Source organism: Leptopilina heterotoma, unplaced genomic scaffold (assembly GCF_015476425.1).
Source record: "Leptopilina heterotoma isolate Lh14 unplaced genomic scaffold, ASM1547642v1 Lhet_187, whole genome shotgun sequence".
Classification (NCBI taxonomy): domain Eukaryota; kingdom Metazoa; phylum Arthropoda; class Insecta; order Hymenoptera; family Figitidae; genus Leptopilina; species Leptopilina heterotoma.
The window spans coordinates 53,311-77,180 of NW_025110906.1; the positions used below are offsets into that span (position 1 = coordinate 53,311).

The 23,870-nt window shown below is 21.2% G+C and overlaps 1 protein-coding gene across 2 annotated transcripts in view; it reads right to left on the reverse strand.

Moving 5' to 3' along the window:
- The window catches only part of LOC122500487 (glutathione S-transferase 1-1-like), an 89,136-nt gene that overhangs the window by 34,945 nt on the left and 30,321 nt on the right, over positions 1-23,870 (reverse strand). The gene's annotated exons all lie outside the window — the stretch shown is intronic.

The following is a 23,870-nucleotide window of genomic DNA, read 5'->3' on the forward strand; positions in this document are numbered from 1 at the left end:
GTGTTACTAGAGTTAGTGAGAGATTTAAAAAAAAAAGATACGACCTATTTATTATCGACTCCATTCGAGGGACTGTACAACAAAAAAAGGAGACTAATGTTGTTCAATAGAAATTTTTATTCAAAATGTTTGGAAAAAAAATACTCAATAGAAAAAGAAAAATAAATTCTAAAAAAATATTCAATATTCAGTTATAGTTTCAAAAAAACTATTCACTACAAAAAAATTTAATTCCGAATGAATATTTATTGTGAAAAAAAATTAGTTAAAGAAATTATTCACTACAAAAAAAAATTCAAAAATAATATTTCATACAAAAAGAAAATTAGTTTAAAAAAAATATTCACTACAAAGAAATTAAATTCAAAAAGAATATTCATTGCAAAACGAAAATTTGTTTAAAAGAAAATATTCACTATAAAAAAATTAAAATAAAACAGAATGTTCATTTTGAAAAGAAAATTAGTTTAAAAATATATTTACTATACAAAAAAAAATTAAATTTAAAAAGAATATTTAAAAAAAAAATTATTTTTAAAAAATATTCACTATAAAAAAATTAAATTCAAAAAAATATTCAATACAAAAAGAACATTTAATTAAAAATGAATTCATAATTAATTGATAGTAAATAATAGAAAAAATGTTTAAAAAAACTTATAAATAAATAAAAAAATTGAAAACAAAATTTTCCTCAGAATTAGTCTCCTCGAAATGTTTTGTCCCCGGTATGTGTGTGTGATTCGCTTTAATTTATTTGAGATATTTTTTCTATTTTACAATTCGTGATTACCTCTCTCGGGAAATTTTGAGCTGATTTTTGGAGCATGGCTGAAGAGAAACGAAAAGGCACATTTTTTTGTTCATTTCGAAAAACAATAAGAAAAAAAAAATTCGAAACACAAAAAAGTTTCAATTTTTTTCCTCACATTTTTATTTTTACTTCAAAACTATATTTCTCATTTTTCTCTCGAATAAAAAAAAAGAGTTTAGAAAAAAAATCGGCCAGTGAGTTTTCTCCTCATCCATGGCAATTGAATGTCACTGCCAAAATCCCAGGAAAATAATGTTGTAAAACAGCGGAATTTGAAACAAAATGAAAATTGATAAATAGATGTTATTAAAGTAGTTTCAAATTTCGCTTAATCCACTTTTTAATTCTTAGTTATTTATTTTTTCGACAATATTATATATATATTGTAGATTATATATAGAAGTATTTTTGTTACTAAAACTTTTCCCATCTCATTTTTCTCGATTTTCACAAAAAATTAGGAACAATTTCTCTTCTGGAACATTTTATACTTTAGTTTTGAAAAAAAATGTTTGAAAATCATTATATCAAAGGGAATGTGAAGAGCAAAAAATTTCAATTTCTACTTTTGATATTTTCGTTATTTAAAAAGGAGTTTATTTTTAGAAAATAAAAGAGGACTTTGTTAATTGAGATAATTACGCTTTTAATTAAAAGTAAATTTTTCAATTTAAAAAATTAATTTTCATTTCAGATAATTTTCTTTTGCTTTGTGTTCTATTTTTAAAATGGAAATGAAAAAATGAAAATAAAAAAATTAAAGTAAAAAAATTAAAATAAAGAAATTGAAATAAAAAAATAGAAATAAAAAAAATGAAAAATAAAAAAAAATATAAATAATAAAAAATTGGAAACAAAAAGTAGAAACAAAAATAAAATCGTTAAAAAATAGAAACAATAAAAAATAGAAACAATGAATAATAAAAATAATAAAAAATACAAATAAAAAACAGAAATAATAAAAGAACAGAAATGATAAAAAAAATGAAAAAGAATAGAAAATTGAAAAAAAATTACAAAAATTACGTTTGGTTGTATATTTTATTATAAAATCTGTAAAAATACAAATACAAATACGTATATTTTTTTCAAAAAAAAAAAAAAGAAAAAAATCGAGAGAATGAGATGAGTGAGGTGCACATTCCATTTGTAGAATAAATCTGTTAGCGTTTGATAAAAAAAAATGCACATGAGATGTACACGAGAAATAATAAACAAAACAATAATATATCTATAGTGTTTTTAAAGCTTGCCTCGGTTCATCACTATTATGTATCATGATGATTTTTATGTCAGGTTCAATAAATGAGTTATGATCTTTACGTAATATTTGTCTTTTATTATATTCACCAAAGCCAACTTCCTGATTATTATCATTTCCTTATAGTTCTTTAAGAATTTTTATCTCACTATATGAATTTAATTTCCTGTTGTACGAAATAATTTAAATCATCTCTCTTTTCAATATAATTTTCTTATAAAAAAAAAAAAATAAAAATCAATAATCAAAACAAATTTAAAAATAAAATTGTACATTTTTAAAATTAATGTGGAAAGAAATTTTATCAATATTTACAGACATTATAATTATTAATTTTTATATATGATTATTTTAAAATATAAAATGTATGCATTGTTACTTAATTGTTAAAATAAAAATTTCCAAAACGATTTTTTTGTTGTCTAAGTGTCTAATTGTCGAAATAAAAATTTTAAAATCGTATTTTTGTATGTAATTATGAAAATTAAAATTTTTGATCTTTTTTTTAAACAATAAATTTTCCATTTTGAATTAAATATTTATTATAAATAAAAAAAAAATTTTCAAAAATTTAATTAGATTTTAATTAGATTTTAATTAGATTTAATTAGATTTAGACACAATAAGTGTTATTAGTAACTTATTTATAAAAAATAGTAAGAAGAAAAAAATATAAAAAATATGACATAGAAAAATTATTATTTTTAATAGTATCAAAATTAGAATAGAAGAAAATAAAGTAATAAATATTTTCAAGTATTAAATAATAGTTGATTTTAATATTATTTCTTTTTTTTATTAATTTCGAAAGTATATTAAAAGTTTTTCTTTCAAATATTAATTATAGTTCATAAATGCAATAAGCGTCTTTACTCTCGAATTTATAGAATAGAATAGAGACTAAAAATAGACCAATGAAATGAAAGAGAGACTCATGTGGGCGTTGCTATAATCAGATAACAAATTCGAGCGTAAAGTCAATTATTGCATCCTCAATTTTATTACTCTTTTAATTTCATTTTTACTCAATTCAATTACAAAAAAATATTTTTTCAAAAATTCTCGACAAATATTTCCTCTATTTTCTATATATTAATTCAATTAAGAATTTCAAACTTATTTTTAATTAATCCGTACATTTTTTTTAAATTTTCTTCCTTTCAATTATTCTTTTGTTTTCCATTTCTTTATTGAGTCATTTATTTATTGCATATTTTATTTCATTATGAATAATTAAAAAAGAAATTTCCCTCAATAGACATATTCACTAATTTTCTTACTTCAATTCAATTAAATATTAATTCGTAATTTTCAAATTTCCTTATTTTTTCATTATTTTTTATAATTTTCAATAATTAATTTAAAAAAAAAAATATTCACTATATTTTTATAACTATTTTCAGTATTTTTCGCCAGAATTTTCTATACCTTCGAATTACTTTATAGAATAATACGTAATTAAGTACCTACAAAAAAAATTAGAACAATTTCCAAGTTATTTCTACAAATGTTACATACGCATAAAGAATGTAATTATTATTAAAATAAATTACAGAGAAGAATTACGATTAAAAGCAAACGTATATTTGAAAAATTTCTCCAGTTGAAAGTAGTTCAATTAATAATGCAATTACTATTTGTATTGCACTTATTTGTCTGTAGTTTGTTCAACTATTTCGATTTCGGAATTTTGCAATTTTTATTTATTTTATTGATATTAATTATTATAGTTAAAATTTTTTATAATTTAGTTATATTCACTAATTTATTATTACTATAATTGATATTGTAATAAATAATAATGATAATAATAATAATAATAGAAATTAAAAGTCAAATTATTTTTTAATTTATTTCCTTTTTTTTAAGTAACTCAAACGTAATCTGACAAACAATGTACGTAAAATTAATTTATTATAAAATCTCTTGAAAAAATTCCATTGGAATAATGAATTGTCTCGTGAAGATCAATATTCAGAAAAATTATTATTCAAATATATTCGAAAAATTTTTTTATCCCCTTCTCTATGAATTTATAAGATTAATAATAAAACTTGAACTAGATTTCAAGAGAAAAATATTTCAAATAATTTCCTCTAGAATAATCGAGAATAAAATATAATTCGAATTTTTCAATTTTTTTTGAAAATATTAAACCAAATGATTTATTTGACTTATTTTTATTTAATTTCATTTTGCTTCGTTATATTTAAAAAACAATAAAATATTTTTTATTTAAAAAATTGAAATTTTGAAAAAGAGACGAACCGTCTTTTTTATTATTTTATTATTTGTTTGATTAACATTTGAAATGAATAATATTTAAATTTTTTATAGTTACTAAGAATTAGGATTATTTTTCAAATATGTCTTTTTTACTGTAAGAATTTATATCAATCTACCACGTATTGTGAATATAAAAATCATTCCAAGATTTTTATTTATTTATTTTTTTTTTTGCTTTTCAGAACCGGACTTTTTCCGGAATGATTCACTTTAATGCAAATGTTGATTCATTCATCACGATTGCTTATGTTAATGTAAAATATAATTGTAAAAAAAATGAAAAGTAATGAACTGTCATTAATATTTAACAAACAAAAATTATTGTGCAAATTAATTCAGCAAATTCTAATGACCTAATTTTTTTTAATTATTTTTTTCTGTAAATTTAAGTTACTATATTTTTTGAATTATTTTTTCATTAGTAAATTTTAGTCACTATTTTTTTTAAATTACTTTTTTTTATAAATTTTAGTTATTTATACGAATTATTTTTTTATTAGTAAATTTTAGTTACTACATTTTTTGTAAATTTTAGTTATTATTTTTTCTACAAATTTTTTTATTTTTAAATTCTAGTTTTTTCTTCGAATTATTTTTTTATTGGACAATTTTAGTTGTTTTTTCAAAGTATTTTTTTATTAGGAAATTTTTTTTTTTCGAATAATTTTTTATTAAGAAATTTTAGTTACATTTTGTTTCGAATTACTACTTTTTGTACATTTTAGTTACTATTTTTTCAAATTACTTTTTTCGTAAATTTTAGTCATTATTTTTTCGAAATATTTTTATATTGAACAATTTTAGTTGTTATTTCGAAGTATTTTTTATTATGAAATTTTAGTTACATTTTATTTCGAATTACTTCTACAATTTTACATTTTAGTTACTATTTTTTTAAATTACTTTTTTTGTAAATTTTATTCATTATTTTTCCATCATTACCTAACTTTTTTAATCCCAATAAAAAAAAAAAGAAAAAACAAGGAAGTGTTAAAAAAGTTTAATCAATGTCTATTATTGTTCCCTAATAATTACCTCACGTCGAATCAGCTGCAAATTATTTCTGTATAGATATCAATTTTTTTTTAAAAAAAGAAATATTAAAATAATCGGACAAAAAATATTTTCATTTATAAATATATTGTTTTTGAATTGATAATGATGACGTTGATCGGAAGTATTTTTTTTCTTCTATTTTTGCGCATATAATACTGATTTGTAACATATAAATATAAAAATATTAAGTCAATAACTTTTGTCGTCATTAAATAAAAATAGATTATAGGTGTAGGGGGCTTCTAATAATTGGCCATTTAATTAAAGATTCTATAAAGCACCAAAATAGGAAAATTCTATTTAAACATTTTTATCTATTTTCGAAAAACAAAAGAGATTTAAAAAAAGAACTCTAATCATATTTTTAGGTACTTATAACTTTATTTCTTTTCATTTTTATTATTTCTCAACTTATAAGTTTTCTCTATTTTTATTTATTTCTCAACTATTTTTAAAAATATACCATTAAAAATATTATATCTCCTCGTAAAAAATTCCACAAATTTTCTCAAGAATTCCGAAAATTTTTTTTTATGTTTAGAATTTAGTTTCCAATATTGACCAATTGATTCATAAAATTTTATTATAGTTCTATTTGTAGATTTTTGCAGTTCTATAAATATTTAAAAGACAAATTCTTTGTACGAAAGACAAAAAGGAATGAAAAATAATTTTGGAATAGTGCAATTTCTTAAAAATAAATTTATATCTAAGCAAAACTATATTTAAATTAACTTTTAAGTTTATAATTTAAATTCTCGTTCAAATTAATAACTTTTAAATCTATAATTTCAATTTACTCACTAAATTTGAATTATTAAAAATGTTTACTACTATGACTAAATTTTTGGTTTTAAATTAGTAAATTTTACTAATAGCTTAGTAGAAATTACTATTTATTATTAAAATTTACTAAATCAAAAGCAAAAAATTTTCACTAATTCAAAAAATAGTAAATATTTTTACTAAATCTAATTTATGTTATAAAAATTGTTATTACAAAATTAAATTAGTGTCTGACCTTTTGTTTTTGAATTAGTAAATTTTACTAACAAATAGTAATTTCTACTAATTTAGAATCAGTGATTAGTACTAATTTTTAAATTAATAAAATTTACTAATTTTCATTAACAAAAATTCAGGAAATAATGGAAATTTTTAGTATTTATTTTTTAAAATGAAACACATTTACTAATTCAAATTTAGAAAGTAGAATTAAAAATTTTTAATTCTTTAATTTTTCAATTAAATTAATAAATTAAAATTCGCAATGAATTTGTTTTTTTTATTTAGTATTTCGTAAGTATTGTTAAATAAATAAATGATGACATAGAATTCAGAATAGAATAGTATTATTAAATAATGAAGTAAGTATCATAATTATGGAAAATAAGGAATTTATTCTATTTTCAATTCTTTTTTGAAATTGCAATTAGTTACGCCTATGGCTTACTGTGAATGGAATTTTCCACTTCGAGAGAGTATGCGCGCTTCGACTCTGACACACCGGTTTATACCTATAGCAGTATAAGAAAATTTGCAATCAATTTCAAATTTTTAAGGGTTGATTTCATTTTCACTTTCTATCGACTTTTATACTTTTTACAATTTTATCGAATGGTAAATTATATTTTTAAAATTATACTTTTTTAAAATCATTTATCAACTTTTATACTTTTTACAATATTATATTAAATTATATTAAATTATATTAAATTATATTATGTTATATTGAATTAAGTTATACTATAATTAATTTCTTAAATTGCATATGCTAAATTATATTTTTCAAATAATATTTTTGTGAAAAAACGGCTCTTTTTATTTTTTACAGAATATTTTTTAATTAATTTATTTATTTTCATTTTTATATTTACTTATTTTTTTTTTTGTAAATTATTCTTCACAGTCAGAATAAAATTTCGGTCTCAATTATATTTTAAATATTAAATTACATTTTCAAAATTATTTTTTTAAGATTATAATTTTCAAATAATATTTTTGGGAAAAAACGGATTTTTTATTTTCTACAAACCAATTTTTTTTTTATTTATTGTACAAAGTATTCTTCACATTCGGAATAAAAACTAGATTATATTTTCTGGTTTTCATTTTATTTATTTATTTATTTTTTTTTTTTAATGAAACAGGACAAGATATTAATAATTTTTCAATTTCATTTGCAATAAACACCGGAAGAGAGGATTTAAAAAGAGAAGAAAATTTTTTTTTAAAAGACATAAAAATATCTGTAAATAGATTTAAATGACTTCACGTGTATTTTTTCCGCTTTTATGAGGCTTCCACTACACATGTATTTTAATCTGCGAAAAAAACTACAGTTTCGCATGGCATATAATTGGATTTTCCATATATACATATGTAAATATAAAAGTACAAATGTGTTCTAAATTGAAAAATATCTTTAATTCTCTTCAAATGTAGAAAAATTTTTTTTTTTTTGTTATTTCGATATTCGAATGATTTTTTGATTATTAATTAAATTAAATTGAAATCAAATAATATTTATATTCTTTTTAAAAAGATAGTATTTTTTTAAACAAATACAGTCGACTCTCGATAAACTGGATCTCTAGGTATAATAAACAAAATTCAAATTATCGAAGGTTTTAATTATCAAATATTTTTAGTATCGTTTCTTCGAGGAGCAAAACTGATAAATATTGAAATATAATATAATAAATATTCATTAAAAGTTCAGTTATCGAGAAATGACTGTACTTTAATAAATTAAATAATTTTTCCCAGAATTAAATAAAGTTTCCGTAATAAAAAAATATTTTTACATTAATTTCTTACTGTTATCAAAGAATTAGTTGTATTAAAAAAAATTCTAGAAAGAAAAAATGTATTATTGTTACCATCTAAGTATTTTTACAATAAATTTATTTATCTGTTAATTAATATTCAAGTTTTCGAAATGAAAACTTTAATTAAGATTAAATTCTCGCCCTGGTACTTTTATTATAAAGTAAGCAATAGACTATTTTCTAGTTTTACATTTTTTTACATATTCTTTTTATCTTTTCTTACAATTTCTGAATGAAAAAATTTTCTTATCGACAAGAATGAAAAGTGGTATGAAAAGAAATTTAATATTTAATTAAAAAACTTTGTTTTATTAATTTTGACATAATTTTTTTTTTTTTTTTATAAAAGTGGTGCAAAAGTATTGTACGCTACTTACATGAATTTCATTGCACTCGGCATTCTTTATCCTTATCTACCTCCCACATAGTCAATTGTAACACATTTCGTACAGCCTTGTATTGTATTGAATTTCAAAATGAACAGGAACGACACTACTGTTAAACAGCACCCTATATAATATCGTGTCGTGTGTATACAGTCTAATTACAAAACAGTTTGTTAATATTTACAAATTAAATTTTTTTCATTCGACTCCAGATGTTCCAATAAATTATTACGAGCGCATTTATTCTGAAAATTAAATTTTGAACCAAGAAATAAATAATGCAAGGAAAGAATTTTTTGTTCCGATTATTAATAATTATTTTAATTATTTATAATAGTTATTTCTTCATATAATAATTAATAGAAGTTTCCGAATAATTATTTAGGAAAAAAATTTCTTTTACTGAAGAGGCTTTCAATTTGGATTTTGAACTATTTTTTCGTTTCTTGATTTTCTTCTCTTTTTCCAAAACGCATTAGAAAATGTCAATTATTTCTCTTTTAAAAAATTAGTATTCAAAATAATAATTTTTCTATAATAATAATAATAATAATAATAATAATAATAATAATAATAATAATTTTGTAATTAATAAAAATTTAATAATAAAAATAATTTTAATATTTAAAAAAGAGATTAAGTGCAGAAAAGAATTTTATTCTCAAAGAAATTAGGAATTCTCTTAGGTTTTACGTGTCTTGAGTTCTTTTTTTCTAATTTGTTAGCCTATTGCTAGTAATAGTTTAAAGTAAACGAGGAACAAATTTTGTCAAATTGAAAACAAAAGTAAAAAAATTCTTCCATTTTTTGAAATTATAATCGATAAATAAACAAGAACAAATTTTGTTAAATTAGAAAAATAACAAAAAGTGAAGGAAATTCTTCACAATTTTCGAAATTACAATATTGAAGAAACATGAAAAAATTATTTTTATCAAAGTAGAGAAAAAAAAAAGTTTTTAAAAAATTCATCTTCACAATTTTCGAAATAATATAATTTAAACAAGAACAAAATTCTGTCAAACTTGAAAAAAAGAGAAAAAAAAATTCTCGATGAAAATTTTTCGAAGAAACTTGAGCTAAAAACTTTTAGTGGATATTTTTTTTCTTTTCTGAGAAAATGTTTCCCGATAGTTTAGAGACGTGAAACTTTTAAATATATAAAAACCTAGGGAGAAGAACCTTCGAGGAAATTTGAAATTTCTTCTCGAATGTTCTTCAAGAGATGCGCCAGGGATTCGGGAAAAGCGTCTTTCTGCGGTTCAGGAGCAGGGTTGATTCTGCGTTTCGAGAGAAAAAGAGAAAGAGAAGAGAGAGAGAGGAATTCAGGTCGATGCACTTTCTGTCAGGTGTGCGCGCCAATATGTATAACACACTGGATTACTATTTCTAGCTTGATAATTTATTTTTAGCCATGCACACAGGAAAATACATCGTAGCACGCTAACTCTCTCGAAATGTGGGGAATTCAATACTTGTATGGTGTGTGTATATAAATTTCAATGGTACAGACATTTATGGTAAGTATACTGCATAGATGATGAATTTAGTAAACAATTTCAATATAAGCAAAACGAGTCGAGATTATGCGAGAGAAAAATATTATTCCTACGTAGTATAATACAAGAGGTATGCAACTAATTTCGTTTATTATTTTTTCTAGTAGTCGTTGCTCTATTCTCGTTCTGGCATTTTTAGAGCGCAGACATCATTTGCATTTTAATGGAATCACCGTATTATAGCAGTATTGTTTCTGTATTTTTATTTCTCCCTTGTTAAGTAACTCATTTTCAAAAAAAAAAAAAAAAAAAAAAAATTCTAATAAACTATTTTCGATATTTTTTAATTTCAAAAAAGAAGTTATTTATTCCAAAAGCATTCTATTTTTTATTTTTCATTAATTTCATTAATTTTATTCATTATATTAACTTTTTTAATAAATTAATAAATAAAACATTCTATTTTTTATTTTTCATTAATTTCATTAATTTTATTCATTATATTAACTATTTTAATAAATTATTATTTTAAAAAACATTACTGCCCTTCTTCATTATATTTTCAACTTTCTTAAATAATCTCAGCTGAATTTATTAAATATTTAAATAAGAGAAAAGTAATCGAAAAAATTAATATAGAGGACCTAAGAGTCACTTTCAAGAATTTTGACTGCAATAAAAATCAAAAATGAAAAATTAGAGTCATTTCACTGAGAAAACATTATACTTAAATGAAATACAAAAATAATTTTAGATTTTGACTAATTGAAATTACTTTCTAAAATTTATTTACTAATTTCTTTAATTGTAAAATTTTTTAAAAACGACCATAACATCTTTTTAAAATAAATATTTAATCATTTTTATTTTTCCATAGGAATTAAGATTGTCAAAAATTTCAAATTTAAATCTTTTTGAAATTCAATAATTTATAAGAATATTATTAAAAAACAAGAAGAAAATGACCGTGATCGTTTTCTTCATGTTTTATAATAATTAAAGATGACCGAGTGATGAAATCATTATTTTATATTATAAGAATGCTGTTACTGTAACTTCCTCAAAATTATTTTCATCATTTCAATTCAATTTTAATTTAAAATATTTTCAAAAAATTCTCAAATTTCAACTAAAATTCATTTTTAAATCAATTTTTATTAGAAAAATCAACGAAAATTCAATTATTTAAATACAAAAATAAATAATTTATTGAAAAATCGAAAGTTTCATAAAATTTAATTCTAATACAAAAATTTTATCAACAACTTTTTAAATAATTGAATTTTTTCGACAAATTGTAATAAAATTTTTAAGAATAATTATGAAAATAATTGAATTTCTAAACAGAAATTTATTATTTATGAAAATAATTGAATCCTTGTAAAAAATTTTATTATCTGTGAAAATAATTGAATTATTGCGAAGAAATTTATAAAAAAAAATTGTAAATAATTGAATTCTTTTGTAAAATTTTTGAAAATAAATAATTGAATTTTGGAGAAGAATTTCATTATTTATAAAGGTATTTGAAATTTAGACGAGAATTTTTTTCAATTTTTGAACATTAAATGAATTTCTGCGAAAAATTTTTTATAACTTTTGAAAATAATTTAATTTCTGTAATCATTTATACACGGAGAAAAATATAAAGGAACTTTTACTACTTTTAAAGTAAAAAAACTTCTGGTAAAGCATTTTTGGTAATTTTTACTACTTTTAGAGTAAATTTTGCTACGTTCGAAATAAATTTTACTAATTTTTACAAATATGTACCTACTTCGAACGTAGAAAAATTTATTTCAAAAGTAGTAAAAATTACCAGAAATGCTTTACCGGAAATTTTTTACTGTAAAAATAGTAAAAATTACTCTATATTTTTCTCCATATAACTTCAGTAAAGTTTAATTTTTTTAGTGTTTTTAACTAAAATTCTTCTTTAAATAAAATATTTTTTATAATTTAAAAAAAAAAGTTCTTCCAGAATTTTTAAATTCATTTGTTTACAATTAGATTTTATGAAATTTCAATTATTCGTAAATTCTTCAATTAAATATGTAGGTATTAGAAAAAAAAATTTTTTAATATTTTCAAAACAAAAATTGCATTAAAATTCTTCAAAAACATTTAATTCTTCAGAGTTGTTAGTTAAAAGTAAAAAAAATCCAATTTTCACAGATTTGAATTTGAAACCTTTTCAAAATTCAATTATTTCCAAAAAATAATTTTCCCAAAAATTTTTCCCAATGTTATAGTTTTTCCAAAATGTATCTTTATTGACAAATTAGTAGTAAATAATCACATTCGAACGTAATGGCCAAGTGATTGTAAATACGTAACAAGTTCGAAAAAATAATAGTTTGAGTAAATTCTAGTTTGAAAAAATATTTTTTGAATAAATTCTAGTTAGAACTAATAAAAACAATAATTTGTGTAAATTTTATTTCGAAAAATAATAGTTTCAATAAATTTTAGTTTGAAAAAAAATACTTTTAATAAATTGTAATTTGAAAATATAATAGTTTAAAAAAATTGTAGTTTAAATAAATTCTAGTTCGACAAATTAATAGAAAAAATAATAGTTACAATAAATTTTTGTTTGAAAAATAATAATTTGAGTAAATTCTAGTTTGAAATTTTTTTAAAATAAATTCTAGTTCGAACAGATTGGTGGACAATGTTGGATTATTTTTTTTTTTTGGGAAAAAATTTTTGGGAAAATTGACCCCCCACCTTAAGAATAATTACATTTTTCGAGGAATTCGATTCAAATTGTATTAAAAATAATTTGAAATTCTGCGATGAGTTTTATTATTTATGAAAGTAATTGAATCCCTGTAAAAAATTGTATTATTTATGAAAATAATTAAATCCTTGTAAGAAATTGTATTATTTATGAAAATAATTGAATCCTTGTAAGAAATTGTATATTATTTATGAAAATATTTGACTTATTGCGAAGAAATTTATATAAAATTTATAAACAATTGAATTCCTGTGAAATTTTTATTATTTTTGAAAATAATTAAATATGTTTGCGTAGAAATTTATCAAAAAATTTTTTTTAAATAAATGAATTATTTTTGATAATTTTATTAAAATAAAAGATTATGAAAATCACTGAGTGAGGAAAATTTTCGAAAATAGTTGAAATATTGACAAGAATTTTATTAAAATTTTTGAAAATAATTAAATTTCAGAGAAGAATTTTATTACTTATAAAGATAATTGACATTTTGATGACAATTTTTTTTAAATTTTTGAACATAATTGAATTTCTACGAGGAATTTTATTACTTTTGAAAGTATAATTGAATTTCTGCAACTAATTGTAATTTCTCCAAATTTTTTTTTTTTTTGTTTTTTTTAACTAAAATTCTTTCTCTAAATCCATTATTTTTAATAATTAATTAAATATTAATTGAACTAATTTACTTAATTTCAGAAGAATTTGAATTATTAAAAATATTCAAAAAAATTATTTTTTCTAATTAAATTCATTAAAAATTGAAATTTTATAGAATTTCTAATTGAAACCGTTTGAAGTTTATCTATTTATGAAAAATGTAAACGCAACTCTTAAAATTGAATTAATTTTGCAATATTTAAGTAAAATTATTCATGAAATGATTTATAAATAATTATTTTATGATAGTTCTTAAATAATAATGTTATTTAAAAAGAAATTATTGTCAAAAATTTTTAAAATTGAAGGTTTTTTACTAGGTTTTCACTTTGGACATCAAATTTTGAATTTCGTTCATTTTAGCATTTCGAACTGTATAGGAAAATGTTAACTAAACAACAGGGACAATAAAAATAAATGTTAAACAATAAAAATAAAATGTAAACAATAAAAATAGATTTATTTACTTCGTAAGTAAGAAAATTTAATTTAAGTCCTTTAATAATCATTTTAATAATACCTTAAGGGTATATGAGAGAAAAACTCCTGCAAAAAAGTGGTTTTCTATCTGCCCTTAAAGAATAAAAAATTTATTGAGTAGGACAAACAATAATTGCGCCTCAAATGCAAAATAGATATAAGTAAATATAAATTAATGATAATTTTCAGAACCTTATTCATCAATATATCAGGTGTGTAATGACGATAATTAGACATGCGGAAATAGACGAGTGTTTTTCCCCTTACGTAAAATTCGTCATTAACACACGTTCATTGTTCATTTTTAATTGTAGAAAAAAAGTTGTACGCGTTATTAAATTTTTATTTACTTTTCAATTATTGCAATTATAATTTTATTACTTCTCCGCAATACTGATTGTAATTATCAAAAAAGAAAAGAAATTAAAGTTAAAATAATTTCTTATTCAAACTTTCCTTTTTTTAAAATGAAAAGATCTTGGGAATTTGTTGTCTAATAAGTAAATAATAAATAATAATTAATAAGTAAATAATAATAAATAACAATTTATTATTAAATAATAAATCAAATAAATTAATCAAATAAATAAATTAATTAATTGATTAATCAAATTAATAAATCAAACACCAAAACAAATAAATCAAAAAAATAAATTAATTAATAAAGGAAAGAAATAAATCAAATAAAAAAATCTTTAAAAGATTGTTTTCATTCAAAATAAAAATAAAATATTCCAAACGAAAAAGTGTATTTATTTTCTAAAAATTTACTCGCATATTTTTTCCAGTTTCGCTTCAATTGTGATAAAATTATTAATAATAGTCTCGAAATACACGAGCATCAGGCGCTAACTTTGATTACATATTTTATTTTAATTTTACTGAAATCCGAATCTGAAGTATTGTGCGATATTAAAATATGAAACCAATATGTAAATTATTGCGAGTTGCATTTAATTTGCGGTCAAAAGTGTAATAAATAATTCCCCAGAGAACAAAATATTGTGATTGTTTAAATAAATCATTGAAAATTTTTGATGCGTACATTACAGGTGCAACCTCAATATTCGACATATCTGAATAATTTGTTATTCATTTCATTTATTATTTATTATTTCTCATTTACTATTTATTATTTCTCATTTACTATTTACTATTTACTATTTACTATTTACTATTTACTTTTTACTATTTAATATTTACTATTTTACTATTTATTATTTATTACTAATTTTTTATTTATTATTTATTATTTGTAACGAAATTTCAAAAAGAATTTTTATATTTCCATTTAATTTTTTATATTTTTATGTTTTTTTTTATATTTCGATAAAAAAAGTGTCTTTTTCACCCCATAAAGTGGGGTGAATGAACTCTGTGATTGAGTTAAAAATTAATCATTTAATTATTAAATTAATTTTCAAATTCTAAAAAACAATATTTTTTAATAAAATTCAAACCAAAAGAAAAAAAAATTTCATTCATCTAAACATTCGATCGTCTTTAAAATTTCGAGGAAAATTTACAATAAATATTAACCAAAGAATATCAGCGTGCATATTTATTGTTTTATTGTACCGATGAATAAACAAATGACCTTGGTATTGGATTATGTCATTAATTAAATGACGAAAATAATCACTTTATTACCAGTCATTATGAGGAGTTGCAGCAGAAGAGTAGTGTAATAAAAATTTTTATTTCAAAGCTTAGCTCATACACAAGAAAACGTGCGAATTACAAATTTGAATCATGAAAAGAATCATCACGCGTATATTTTGCGTCTAAAAAAAAAAGAATTGTTTCAACAATGTTTTTTTTTATTGACCGATATAAAAACGCCTGCTTTTTACAATATGAGTTATTTACCTTTTTGCACAGTTTCGCACACATCTTAAATACGGTAAAAATACTGAATCATACTTGTTCCGAGAAGAAATTCTTCGCAGGCAAAAATAGAAGTCATGTACATAAATTAACAAGAAGGTTATTGAATATTTGACTCAGCGGTTAAATATTTTTATTTTATATTCAATTATAGTAGTGAGAAATAAAAAAATATATATATTTAATTGGAAAAACGATTAAAATAAACGAAATGAGTCAGGTTGGTAAATAAATAAAGTTCTGTTTATTATTTCTCTTAACTAATTAGTCAATAAAGTTATTAATTTGTTAGTTAATTAAATTATTCATTTGTAAGTTAATTAAATTATTAATTCGTTTGTAAATTAACTTCTTTATTGGTGAATTGAATTATTTATTAGTAAATTGAATTATTTATTAGTAAATGGAAATAATAAATTTGTAAATTGAATTATTTATCAGGAAATCAAATTTTTTATTAGGAAATCAAATTATTTATTAGAAAATCAAATTATTTATTGAGAAATTAATTAATTTAATAAAAGCAAAAAATTTATTAGTTAACAAATTTATTAATTTATTACTTAATTAGAAGATTTATTTGTTTATTTATTAGTTAATTATCTACGTTCTTTATTTGTTAGTTAATCAGATTATTTCTTAGTTAATTTTACTATTTATATTACTAATTTCTTTATTTATTCGTTAATTACATTTTTTATTTACTAATTAACTACATTATTTATTAGTTAATAACATTATTTATATTTATTAGTTAATTAGGTTATTTACCTATTAGTTAATTATTTATTAGTTATTTATTATTTATGAAATTATTTATAAACATTATTTATTAGTTAATAATATTTTCGTTAAGTAACTTTAATATTAAATAATAAACTTTTATATTAAAAGAAGACTATTATGAATAATGAAAAATTTATAAACTATTTATCTATTTTAATTTTATTTTAATAGTATTATTATTTAAATAAATAGTATTTTTTTATTTTAATAGAAAATTAAAAAATTGATCAAAATTTTGTAAAGGAAGAAAAATTAAATTATTCTCTGAATAAAATTTTTTAAATTATAAAAAAGATTTTAGGGATAAAATAGTTGTTCAATTTCTCCACTTGACAATGTCAAGGTCATCAACAGGTGGCGTGGAATTTGATTTTATTAATCGAACTGCCATCTAGCGGTGACCTTGGCGTTCTCAGGTGGAGAATAGCATCTCCATATTGAATTTCAACTTGCTCGTAATTTTATATTTATTTATATATAATTATTATTTATTAGTTTATTAAAATATTTAATTATTAGTTAATTATATTACGTATTTAATTAATTCATTAATTTAATTAATTTATTTACTTAATTAATTAATTTATTATATTTATGTATTTAATAATTAAATTATTCATCTATTCGTTAATTAAATTATTTATTTACTAGTTAATTAAAGAAAAATTTACCAAAAAAAAAAAATTATGCAACACGTAAAAGGTTAATAATATCCTAATATTTGAAACTAGAATGTACAATAATTTATTATTAAAAGACCAGAATGAAAATTGATATCCGCTATTTTTATTATTATTCTGTAACCACAGAAATCACGCGATCTTTCTTGATTTCAACAAAATTGTATCACGTTTTATCAATTATTATATTTATCTCTGTATTTTTATCTCTCATGCAGCTTTTAAAATAAAAAATATATTGGTGTATTTTAGAAATTATTTGAAATAAACTTTTATATTTACTCGCTAAATATAAACGCATCGATGCAAACAAATATTTGAAAATGCATCTCATTAATAGCTTTTTTGCAAATAAAAAAAAAAAATTGAAAAAAACATGTTTGCTTATTCTACATGCTAAATGTTCCACGTGATTTTGACATTATGTATTCATCTTCTCTGAATGTCTATTTATAAACCGAAAAATGTAAACTGTCATTTTTTGTTGCAAAAAATAGTAAATTTTTGTCTATTTAGAAAAACTGTTTTGTTTTCTTTTTAGCATTGTTTATTATTATTAAAAAAAAACATTTCATGTTGTTGATTTTTCTTTTGGTTCCATTTGTGTATGTTTATTGTCAAAATAATTTAGTTTTTTGTTTATTAATTAGTTTATGAATTTTAATGTATTAATTAACTAATTTTTATATTTAATTTTAATTTTATTTTTTAGTTTATTATGTAATAGTAATTAAATATCGACAAAAGATTATTGTTAAAGAAACAATTTTATTGTCAATGAGTTAGTATTTCTATACATTGTTATTATCAAAATACTGTTTAATTTTTAGTTTCGTATACGAAACGTTTTATTTATTATTACATATATGTAATAATAAATAAAACGTCGGATTATAAATAAATATAGAATAACGAACATCTTGAGATTCAATACGAAAATACTATTCTCCACCTGAGAACGCTAAGGTCACCGCTAGATGGCAGTTCAGTTGATAAAAATAAATAAAAGAAATAAAGTAAAATTTTTTTAAAATTATTATTATTATTATTGAAACGATCGTTAAATTACATTTAATATTTCTAAACAAAAAAATTTTTTAACTGAAATAATATATATATATTTTTTAAAAAAATAAATGCGGAATATTAACAAAAGAACTAATAATCAAATTCAAGAAATAAATTCTAAATAATTGTTTATTTACAGGGAAAAATTTAAAAAATAATTATTATTATTGTTTTGAGTGAGGTCAATATGCTTATTAATTATCACCGTCATAACGACGATAATATCGTGTAATAAGATTAATGTGTGCAAACGTAAGCGCACACTTTCTATCCTTGTAAACGACTTTAGAGTTCAGGAACAATAAACATTATATATATTTATACATCTGCGTGAAGAATAGAATAAATTCATCTGCGTTTATTTTTTTATGTAAATAAGTTTATTAACTTTTTATCATTGCCAAGAAAAAATATTTTTTAAAAATAAAATTAGCCCTAAAAATTAAATTTTTTTCTTCCATTTTTTTTTTTTTTTTTTTTTTTTGAAAGCGGAATTACATTTTGTAAAAAATATATAATTAACTATTTTATAATAGAATTATATAGAAATACCTTCTTAACACTTTAAAAGCAACGAATTCGAATACAATTGTAAATAAAATCGTCTTAAAAAATTATTTCTAAAATCGTCATTTAAAAAAGAAAAAAAATATTTGTGACTTTCTTCTACATATGACGACATTGACACTAAAAATAGAAAAATACTTTATAACCTTAATAAGAGTTGATTTCCTTCTAATTCCACTAAATAGTCGAATCAATTTGCAAATTATGTTCTCACATTAGTTTCGAGGACTTTCAATTTACACGCAAATCGATTCTCAGTTAAAACACACTATTTACGTCACGCTGAAATAACGCTACGTTTATAATAGGAAAAACAAATATTTAAACATTTTTTCCCCAAAGATAATTTTTTTCTCTAACAAGAAATAAAATTAAAAAAAAAAAAAAAAAAAAAAAAAAAAAAAAAAAAAAAAAAATTTAATGTAATAAATAGTAAGAAAATAACAACTAGATTTACTCCCGAGAAAAATAAAATAAAATCCATTTTTAGAGACAAAAAACGTGTAGATTTAAGACCTATAAATTCTATAAGTGTACAAGGACGCATGCGCCAAAATAAAAAAATGTCCGACCACATTCCATAGGCGCACATCCACCTCGCAAATTTAATGATTCATAAAACATTGTCCTGGCGAGTTTCGTGGGAAATTGTGCAATTTTCCACTGCAGTGAGCTGGCAAAATTATTTTAAATATATAACAATTAAAATAAACTATATAGAATAAATTTTCCAAATGCGATACTTGGACGTTTGCCTAAATAATCGATTAAGCACGCAGGTAAGGCGTGAAATCTCTTTATATATGTGAGCGAAATTTTTGTCATCGTCGTTGTGTATTTAAACATTTTAAACCCATTAGGTTATGATGTGCTTTTTCGCTATTTTCAGCTATCTTCTTTGGTTACGATAATGCTCTACGTCGTAATTTGAAAACACACTCGGGCGCCTATCAACTGTGACGTATTGTCTCGACACCCACACGGCCTGCTTCCTCCAACTCTTGACACTGCCAAATTGACGAAAGCCACCCGGGTAAGTCGGAAGTAAACTCAAATGAATTAGTACCAAAAAAAAATTTTTTTGAAATTTTTTACTTTATTTGGTATTTTTTTGGTACTAGTTTTCCTTAAGTTATTTTTCACGAATGGAAATTGTTTTTTTTTGAGTATTTGATATTTTTTACGTAACTCCGCCAATGCCGGTCCCAAGCCCGGATGAAAAAGGAGGAGGGTTGTGCTCCATAAGTTTTTTTTTAATACTTTATATCACATGGGATCGAAAAAATCTTTTTTTTTGCAAATGTGGAGCGGGTCGAAAGTTGAAGTTTGTAGGTTAGGTGACGATGGCGCAGACTCGTCGCGCCTGCGCGCGTGAAGAAAACTGTGCGCGCAGGCGCGACGCGTCTGCGCGAACAGTTTTTTTCTCGCCACCGTCACCTAACCTATAAACTTCAACTTTCGCACAAATTAAACGATTTTTTGAGCATTTGTGGCATAAAAAAATCGTAGGCAACTCGGAATTTCCTCCCTTGTTGCACAAAATTGTAATTTTAGTTAAAATAAAATAAGAGTAATTTTCTTTTTGGAAATAAAAATAAATTATTTTGACAAATAGCAATGTTTGTTTTCTTTCCTTGCCTTGCTTGCCTCCATGTTTTGATATATACAGGTTGTCCATCATTAAGAAGATAGTGACCTAAGAGTTGGCTGCATTTTTATTTTCATATTATACTGTGAGTTATGTTATTATACTTTCAAAAGTAATTCGACAGCAAGAATTTGAATTTCATTCTCGCTCGGTTTATTCATAAATTATTATCGAGGCCTTGATTTTCTCTCTCTCTCTCGTCTATCTAATCAAAGTCGCTCGCAACTTCCTTTTTCAAGGAGGATTATTTACGGAAACAGATTGAATGCGAGTCTGACAAGTGTTGTGATATGGAATCGAGGTCGTTCATTAAAATGAAAGAATGAATGAACTTTGCATGAGGAGATCCTTCTTCTCATGCTTCTATTCGATAAATAAAAGATTCTTGTTTGCGAACAAAAATCCATGAAAACGAGACAGAAAGAAAAGTTTCCTAAATATTGAAATTTACAATTGACTGCCACCTTCGGAATCTTTAATTGTGAAGTCTAGGTGGTCAACTATTTACTACAATTTTCTACTAAACTTCATCTCTAAATTAATTATTTTAAATAATTTTCCTAAAGTTCTTCTAGAATCCAATGATTTAAATAAAAAAAACTCAATTTTTTTATAATTAATTATAATTGTCCATTTTTTCCTTAAGTTATTATTATTAACTATAGGATCGTGGTATTCTTTCTTTCTGTCTATATTTGAAGTTAGTCTGTTGTGCATTCTTTTGTTTATAACAAATTCAAAATTTTTATTATTAATTACTTAAAATAAATACCTATTAATTCAAAAAAAATTTTATATTTTTATTTATTAATTATTATTTTATTGAGAAAAAAAATTATTGCAAATTTTTCCCCTTTAGAAAAATAAAACTTTGTGTAACAAAAATAATAATTTTGACAAATTGAAATCATACAAATTTTTTTCGTTTCTTTTGAATAAGAAAATAAAGTTTTGTTAAAAAACGTTGTTTATCAAATCGAAATTATGCATATTTTTTGTCTATCAATCACAATTTTGTTCATAAAAATATAAGTTTCTTTTAGAAAATAAAAAAAAAATATTTGCATAATTCCTATTTTTGAATGACAAGTGTTAAGCAAAATTCTGCGTTTTCTTTTTTTTTAAAACAAGGAGAAAAAAAAATTTATTATTAAACCCTGCTTTGTAACAATTTTATTATTTTTTCTTTTTATTACTATACTAAAACCAATTTTAAGAAAAATAAAATTCAATAAATCCATATATTATTTTTATAAAAAAAATTTGAATTATAGATTTTTCAATTCTATCATTTTTAATGATAGAATAGTTTTTTAATTATTTATACAATTGAAAAATATCCAAACAATTGAAAATTCGTAAAATCTTTTAAAAATAATTGAATTTTTGAAAAATATAAGTAAAAATCATATTTTTGAAGAATTTTTATTACAAATAGGACAATAAATCTAAAACAGTAAATTTTTATAAATTTTTATAAATTTTTATTTACTTTGTTCGAAGATAATTGAATCCTAAAAATTACAGATAAAAAAAATCTAAGAATTAGTTTTTAAAAATATTTCTGTGCAATTTTTTGAAAATAATTGAATTTCTTAAATGAATTTTTGTATAATTTAAAAGAACTAATTAATTTTTTTTATGAATTTTAATTAAAAATTTTGAACATGTTTTTTTTCCAAATTTGTTAAAAATAATTCTAAACTGTTATTATTATTTTTTGTAAGTTTTTGAATTTTCGGAAGCATGCAATTGAAAATACTGAAAATATTGAATTTTTAAAAATTAGAAGCTAATTTTCATTAATTTTTATTTTTAAATTTACATTTTAAAAATTTTTCATTGAAATTTTTGATAATTCAATTAATTTCCATATTTGCAATTCAAAAATTCCGAACAAATTGATTTTCAAAAATTGTAATAAAAATACTTGAAAAAAATTAATTATTTTCAATTAAACTTTATAAAATTTCAATTATTTAAAACGATTTTTATTATAGGTACATTTGCAAAATTTAATTATCTTAAAAAATGATTCAAGAATAATTTTTGAAAAAAGTCGAAAATGTTGCAATTTTTGAAAATAAGTTGAATAAAGTCTCAATTTTCTTAATTTTTCTGACAAATTTCGCCTGAAAACGTGTAATTACTTCAGGTTTCATGAGTTTCGCGACTAAATATTCCGAAGGTGGCAGTCAAGTCGAAAATTATTTTTTACGAATAAAATCGCACCGTTTAAGCCTAAATTTTTAGGAAAAAATGCGTTCCCCTCTTTTGCAGCAGCAGAGAAAAATTGTCGATTTTAAAAATCTAAAAATTGTTTTCCTGGAAAATTTTGTCCACAAAAAAGAACATAATTTGTAGGTACACAAGGTAAGTGCGTAAAATTGACTCTATAAATCGTTTCAAACAAATTTCTTCCATTTTTATAAATAGATAAAAAAAAATAGAAGAGAAAATATTGAAAGAGATAAAATAGAAGACAAAAAAAAATAAAAAAAAAAATAAAAAAAATTATAGAAGAAAATATTGAAATAGAAAAAATATCAATATCGAAAGAACAGAAGAGAAGACACAATCGTGACGACAAAAATTGACGTCATACAAAAGCATATGATTGAAATAGATTTTTCCAAAATTCCAATATTGGATAGAATGTATAGAAATACGTAGACAGTGTTGAAATTTTTTTTTTTTTCTTTTTTTTCTCCTTTTTTTTCAAAGACGAATTTAGCGCGCCACATAGTCACAGGGCGAAAAAGGCTGGCGCCAAAACAAATTCACGTTGCTGATGGTTTAAAATAGTTTCGGACTGGTTTGCGCAGCACATTATGAATCTCCGTTGTAAAGGTACATTTGCAATCTCTTCTCTCTCTCTCTCTCTCTGGCTTTAGATGCGCGTTTGGCATATTCAAGAATCAACTAAGCCGCACGTCGTCGTTAAAAAGACTCACGCCAAAATTCTTGCACTCAAGAGAGTATTTTATGACAATTTTTCCCACAGATGAACGCATACCATTGCAAGAAATTAATGGTCCCTAGTTTTCAGCAGTCGATAGCAGTATTTTCGTCACTTTAAAGTTACCTAAAAGTTAAAAAAAAAAAAAAAAAAAAAAAAAAAAAAATTTGTAGCAAGAAGACAGTTTTGTCTCTCTGGTATAAATAAAGCCAAATGCAAATAATTTACTGAAGATAAAGAATTAATTTACTTGACAAAC